The sequence below is a fragment of the Arachis duranensis genome, chromosome 6 (genome assembly GCF_000817695.3).
Source record: "Arachis duranensis cultivar V14167 chromosome 6, aradu.V14167.gnm2.J7QH, whole genome shotgun sequence".
Lineage (NCBI taxonomy): Eukaryota > Viridiplantae > Streptophyta > Magnoliopsida > Fabales > Fabaceae > Arachis > Arachis duranensis.
Genome location: NC_029777.3, coordinates 58,949,703 through 58,957,026, shown reverse-complemented (window position 1 = coordinate 58,957,026; position 7,324 = coordinate 58,949,703). Strand labels below are relative to the sequence as shown.

General features: G+C 36.3%; 1 non-coding gene across 1 annotated transcript; it reads left to right on the top strand.

Moving 5' to 3' along the window:
• Window positions 1-6,815: 6,815 nt before the first annotated feature.
• Window positions 6,816-6,923, top strand: LOC127740156 (small nucleolar RNA R71). The gene has a single exon (XR_008000837.1). It is a non-coding gene; the product is annotated as a small nucleolar RNA R71 (small nucleolar RNA).
• The last annotated feature ends 401 nt before the right edge of the window (window positions 6,924-7,324 follow it).

The window sequence follows — 7,324 nt, the reverse complement described above, 5'->3', positions numbered from 1 at the left end:
CTAATCCCTCTTGTTATTCATAATTTCCTCCAAGAACATAGCATATGAAGGCATTTGTTTAAGAGTCTCTGCAAAGGGGATTTTGATCTCTAGTTTCTTGAAAGCTTCTAAGAATTTGGCAAATTGCTTATCCTTTTCTGCTTTTTGGAGTCTTTGAGGGTATGGTAACTTGGCCCGGTACTCAAGGGCCATGAGTGGTGCAGGGTGAGTGTCTATAGTGCCTATAGAAGGGCTACCAGCTTGCTTTGGAGAGGTGTTCTTAGAACTTACACGTGTCTGGCCTCTCTTGAACTGGCGTTCAATGCCCGGGCTGCCCCTTTCTAGGTGTTGGACACTTGGGCTGCCCCCTTCTAAGCATTCAATGCTCTCATGAATGCCTTGAACTATAACTTGTTCATCTTCTGCCATCTCTTCTCCTTACCTCATACTATTCTGAGGCAGGGTGTTCAGGGTACTCCTTAATTAAAGAGCTTGGCACTCTTCTCTTATCTTTTCAGACAAGCACTATTTAGCCTGGTTCAACCATGCTTCCATATTCCTTATGGAGGCTTTTGTCTCCTACATGAAACCTTGCTAGCTTTTTATAAGTTCTGCTATTGCAGGTGCCAGGTCAAGAATACTCTGAGGCTGTGGAAGCTGAGGAGGATGGTTGTCAACTGAACTTTCCAAGCTCAACACTATTGTGTGAGAAAGTTCAGCTGCTGGACTAACGATTCATTTTGTTCATGGATAGCAAATTCAGTCGACACTTCATTGTCCTCCCTTTTCATTGAGGTCTTCTCTCATGAGTATAGGTATTGGTTGTTAGCCACCATCTCAATGAGTTCGTTGGCCTCCTCTAAAGTCTTCTTCATGGGTAAAGAGCCACCAGCAGAATTATCCAGGGATACTTTGGCTCTTTCAGGGAGTCCGTCATAGAAGATATCTAGCTTGACCCACTCTGTGAACATTCAATGGGACATTTTTTGATCATCAACTTGTACCTTTCCTAGGCGTCATAAAGAGACTCATTATCATCTTGTTTGAAGCCTTGAATGTCCAGTCTTAGCTGAGTTAGCTTCTTTGGGAGAAAGTACTTGTTCAGAAATTTGCTGACTACCTAACTCCAGGTATTCAAGCTCCCCTTGGGTTGGACATCCAACTAATCCTTTGCTTGATCTCTCAAATCAAATGGGAAAAGCATCATCCTGTAGACATCAAGATCCACTCCCTTGGTCTTTACAGTATCACAGATCTGCAGGAAGTCAGAGAGGAATGTAGTGGGGTCTTCCTGAGGAAGTCTGTGAAACTGGCAAGTTTGTTGCACCAAGATGATCAACTGTGGGTTGAGCTCAAAATGAGCTACTCCAATAGGAGGTATACTAATGCTCCTTCCATAGAAGTCACGAGTGGGAGTTGAATAAAATCCCAAGATTCTTCTGGGTTGTGCATCCTCATTTGGATCCATATTTCTTTTTGGTATTCCTACATAAGCAAGAGACAAAAGAAAAGTGGGAGTCTCTATGTCAAAGTATAGAAAACTCCCAGCGAGATACCCAAGAAGAAAGAACAGGAATTAAAAATTATCTTTTTTTTCAAAAATAAATAAAAATAGAAAGAAAAAAATAATTATGAAATTCGAAAATTTTTAAAAAATTAGAAAGAAATGTGTGTAAAAATTTTTGAAATTCAATAAAAAAAAGAGAAAAGAAAAATCAAAGAAATACCAAATTGAAAATTAAAACAAAATAAAGCAAACGATTAATTAAAAAGATTTGAAAATAAGATTAAAGATTTAATTTTGAAAATTTTTGAAATTAAAAAAAAAGAAAGAGTCAGTCAAAGATTTGCCAAATTGAAATGTGAAAATGAAAATCAAACAAGATAAGATAAGATTTTAAAATTAAAACAGCAGATTTGATTTTTTAAAATTTGAAAGATTTGAAAAGATTAAAAGATTTGATTTTGAAAATTTGAAATTTAAAAAGGGAAAGTCAAACGAAGATCTTGAAAATTAAAAATTGGAAAGGAAAAGTCAAACACAGATTACGAAAGATAAGATTTGAAAGATTTGAAAAGATTTGATTTTTAAAATTTGAAAATTGAATTTTGAAAATTTTGAATTTTGAAATTTGAAATCTGAATTTTAAAACTTGAATTTTGAAATTTTGAATTTTGAAATCTTGAAGTTTGAAAATTGAACTTGAATTAAGGTAAGATAAGAATTTGAAATTTAAATTTAGAACAAGATAAGATAAAATTTTGAATTCTAAAGAAAAAGATAAGACAAAGAATTGAAAAGATAACAAGAAAGTTTAAAATTTGAATTTTGAATTTTGAAAAATTAAAAACACAAACACAAAAGGATACCAAACATAAAAATTTATAAATTAGTTGACTAGAATTTCGAAAATTTGGAAAGAAAAACACAAATGGACACCAAAATTAAAAATTTTAAGATCAAACAAAAGAAAATAATAAGAACAGTTCGAATACTATGATGAACACTCAAGGAAAATTTTCGAAAGAGTAAAGGAAAGAAAAACCAAGAAATACCAAAAAGACACCAAACTTAAAGATTTTGAAATCAAACGAGAAAAATTATCAAGAAAATTTCGAACATCAAGAAAGAAAACAAGAACAATTTCGAACATTCAAAGAAAAAGATGAACACAAAAAGGGACACCAAACATAAAAACTGACACAAGACTCAGACAAAAGATAAAGATTACTAAAGAAAAGAAAAGGTTTTAAAAAGTTTTTGAAAAAGAAAATAAGAAACACAATTAAAAGTGTAAGATTATGGTTTATTTGCTCTTAATGTGTAAAAGGTATCTAATCTAAGCAACAAGATAGTCCAGTAGTTTGTCAATCTTGAACAATCCCGGCAACGGCGCTAAAAACTTGGTGCGTGAAATTGAACTCCGCAAACTTCGGATAGATGAACCGGCAAGTACACCGGGTCATCCAAGAAATACCTCAGGTGAGTGAGGCTCGAATCCCATGGATATTGTTGGATTGAGCAAGCAATGACTATCTTGTAAATCTTAGTCAAGCGGATAGAAAAGATAGTGGTTGTAAAAAATGCGTAAAAAGAGAATAAGGAAAGAATTACTGAATTGGTGTGAAAATAGTGATAAGAAATTGGTTGAGGCTTCGGAGATGCTTTTTCTTTCTAAATCAACTTTTCTTACTGTCTACTCCAACAATGGATGAACCATTCCATGGAAAACAGTAAGTGATTAACACCGGGGCTAGTGGTCATTAATCTCCTCTACTTCAGATCACACGCCGGTGCTAATGGTCATCCAATCTGAACGAGGGTGAAGCTCTAGCAATTCAATCCCTAGTGATCCTAGTCAAAATGCCATAGACAAGGTCAGATCTTTCGGATTAGAGAATGAAGCTTTATGATTCTAGTCTATACCACAAAGGCCCTAATCTCCCTGTACCTCGGCTGAACAGTAGTTCCCATGTCCCCAATGAATTCATGGATTTGCCATCTAAGAGATGTATAATCAAGCTTGTGATTCAATGCTATCCCGCTAGGGACTCGCAAGAACCCATGTAGAAAATAGGTCATACTCTCATTCCATCCGGTTTTATTAGTTTGAAGAACAAAGATACATCTTAGAATGGAATCAAACATAGATTGAAATAGAAACAGTAATATTATTAATTCATGAGAATCAGCTTACAAAAAATAATAGTAGTAATGTGTCTGTGCTTTTCCCCTCCTGGGAGGAATAATCCTCAGAAAGAAGGAAGTCCCTTATTTATAATAAAAACTCTAAGACTAAACCTAGAAGATATTATTTTTAATTAAAAATTACAAAATGGGAAATTAAATGAGCTAGGAAGTGCTAAAATCCAATTTGGGGCCCACTTGGTGAGTGTTTAGGCTGATGCCTAGTGTTCAAATCATGTTCTGGGCATTTACTGCACCCCTTGGGGCATTGAACGCCAGTTTGGATGTTCAACTTGGTTGGTTGCTCCCTTTGGGGAGTTGAACGCCAGAAAGGGGGTAAGTTAGGCATTCAACGCCCATTTTGGGCCATCAAATCCAAAGAAAAGTATAAATCATTATATATTTCTGGAAAGCCCTAGAAGTTAGATTTCAAATGCCATTGAGATCACGTCAATTCCACCTCTGTAGCTCTAGTAACGCTCGCTTGGTTACATGGAGGTCAGGATCTAATAGCAACTACACTCCTTTCTTTGCCTCTAAATCAGACTTTGCTAAAACTTGCCAAATTCACCCAAAATTCACCTAAAATGATATGAAAACTACAAAAACTCAAAGTAGCATCCAAAAAGTGAATTTTGCATCAAAACCTACTAAAACATAATAAAACTTAACAAAATAAACTGAAAACACTAAGAAAATGACATCAAAAATTGTATAAAATATCTGCTCATCAATACCGCATTCCAATAATCCATGCTTCCTTTCTTTTGTATTTATTTGTCTTACTACCCTGTTGTCTCTTTTTCAGGATAATTCACTGTAAGCGAAAAAGAAAGCGGAGAAAAGAACATGTAGCAGCCGGTTGATCCACCAGCTGAAGGTGGCAATCTAAAAATTCGTCGTACCCCCTTGCTCATCTTTGAATGCACCAAGGACGGTGTAAACTTTTAAGTGTGGGGAGGTCGTCCGACCGATCGGGGATTTCTGGGTGATAATTTCTAATCCTAACACTTTCGCATTTTATTTTTTTTTTTCCTATTATTTTTAGGTCTTTTAGACTTTTTAGTTGCATTTTCTTAGTTTGCATATATATAATAAGCTTAGTCAAAATAATGAAATTTTCTAAGAAAACTCCTCTTATATAGGGCATTGACATCCTAATTGATTTGAGTAAAATTTTTTTTCAAGAAACTTGCTGGAATTATATATTGTGGAACATGTTTTGAGCTAAGAACACATAACCATGTGAGTTTTGAGCCTAATTGTGTGGTTACATCATATAACCACTATTTTCATTCATGTGTGTATTATTCCCTTTATATGATTGTAATCTTTGATTTGTTTAATTCTTTATGTCCATTATTCTGTGTACGAATGCGTTTATATGATTGAGGCCTTTATTTCATTTGAGCTCACTTACCAAAATGGCCTTACCCTTTTTATCCACCATTGTTATCCAACTTTGAGCCTATGTTAATCCCCTTTTGTTCATAATTTTAGCATAGCATTATCCTTAAGTGAAAAACAATAAATGTCCTCTAATTTGGATCTTTGATTAGTTTCGGCTAGTAAGAGTGTGCATTATTTAAGTTTGGGAAAGTTTGGGAATATTGGTAGAGATAAAAGTGTACGTTTATATTTTTGTTTAAGATTTTGGGAATTGGGTAATGATGAGCAGATATTTTATACACCTTTTGGCATTTTTTTCATATAGTTTTTAGCATGTTTTATTTAGTTTTCATTAAGTTTTTATAGGTTTTAGTGTTAAATTCACTGTTTTGGATTCTACTTTGAGTTTGTGTATATTTTGTACAATTTCATGTATTTTTTGGCTGAAATTGAGGACATGGAGCAAAAGTCTGATTCAGAGGCAGAGAAAGCACTGCAGATGCTATCCGGATCTGACCTCCATGCACTTCGAAGAGCTTTTCTGCAGCTACAGAAGTCCAAATGGAGTGTTCACAATGGCTATAGAAAGCTGACTTCCAGAGCTTTCCAACAACCCTTAATAGTATATACTTTTCATCAGATTAGATGGCCCAAAACTGGCGTCCAACACCAGCTTCCTGCCCCCTTCCAGGCGTCTAGCGCTTATGCAGCAGAGCTCAGCATCCAAACGCCCAGAGAGGACCCCCTAGCCAGCATTCAATGCTCTAGAGGCCTCCTAGCATATGGACCTAATCAAATTTCAGTCCAAATACTCACCAAGTGAAAGAGTGAATGAGTTGATTGGTGAAGGGTATTTGGGGAAGAGTTTTATGGGAGAGTAGGTGGGGATCCTGTGGGATCCACAGATCCTGATGGGTCAAAGATTTATCATCCCTGCTTCTTTTAGGCATGTAGACGCCCTTACAGTGCAATCCTGGCGTTTAACGCCAGATTGCTGCTTGTTTCTGGCATTAAACGCCAGCTTTTATTCCTTTCCTGGCCTTAAACGCTAGGCTGCAACCTGTTTCTGGAGTTTAACACCAGATTGTTGCTTCTTTCTGGCATTTAACGCCAGTCTGGTGCTTGTTTCCCGTGTTTCATTCATGAAACTTAGAGTGGCCTTAGATTGATCAGAGACTATGTTTGCTAAGCTAGAGGGGCTCTACTTAGAATTCTTTGTTTGTTGCAGAGAAGATGATGAAAAAGGCTTGCTATTTCTAAACATGTTTCTTCCACCATTATTAAAGCCTTGTTGAGGCTTTTGTTGATCCTTCAATGAGAAATTTGGATTATTTCCCCATGAGGGATTATAGGTGTTTCCATAGGCTTCACCCATGTAATTCATCTCTCCCATTGCAGGGTTCTCAAGATCATAAGCTTCTTCTTCAGAAGATGCTTCTTTAGAACTGTTGGATGCATTTTGCAATCCATTCAGACTCTGAGAAATCATATTAACTTGTTGAGTTAACATTTTGTTCTGAGTCAATATGGCATTTAGAGCATCAATTTCAAGAACTCACTTCCTCTGAGGCATCCCATTATTCACAGGATTCCTTTCAAAGGTGTACATGAACTGGTTATTTGCAACCATGTCAATGAGTTCCTGAGCTTCTGCAGGTGTTTTCTTCAGGTGAATAGATCTACCTGTAGAATGGTCCAATAATATCTTAGACAATTCAGACAGACCATCATAGAATATATCCAGGTTGGTCCATTCTGAAAGCATGTTAGAAGGACACTTTTTGGTCAGTTGCTTGTATCTCTCCCAAGCTTCATAGAGGGATTCACCTTCTTTCTGTCTAAAGGCTTGAACTTCCACTCTAAGCTTACTCAGCTTTTGAGGAGGAAAGAACTTGGCTAAGAAAGCCGTGACCAGCTTATCCCAAGAGTTCAAGCTATCTTTAGGTTTAGATTTCAACCATACTCTAGCTCTGTCTCATACAGCAAAAGGGAAAAGCATAAGCCTATAGACCTCAGGATCAACCCCATTGGTCTTAACAGTATCATAGATCTGCAAGAATTCAGTTAAAAACTGAAAAGGATCTTCTGATGGAAGTCCATAAAACTTGCAATTCTGTTGCATCAAAGAAACTAATTGAGGCTTTAGCTCAAAATTGTTTGCTCCAATGGCAGGGATTGAGATGCTTATTCCATGTAAGTTGGAATTTGGTGCAGTAAAGTCACCAAGCATCTTCCTTGCACCTCCACCATTGTTATTGGGTTCGGCCA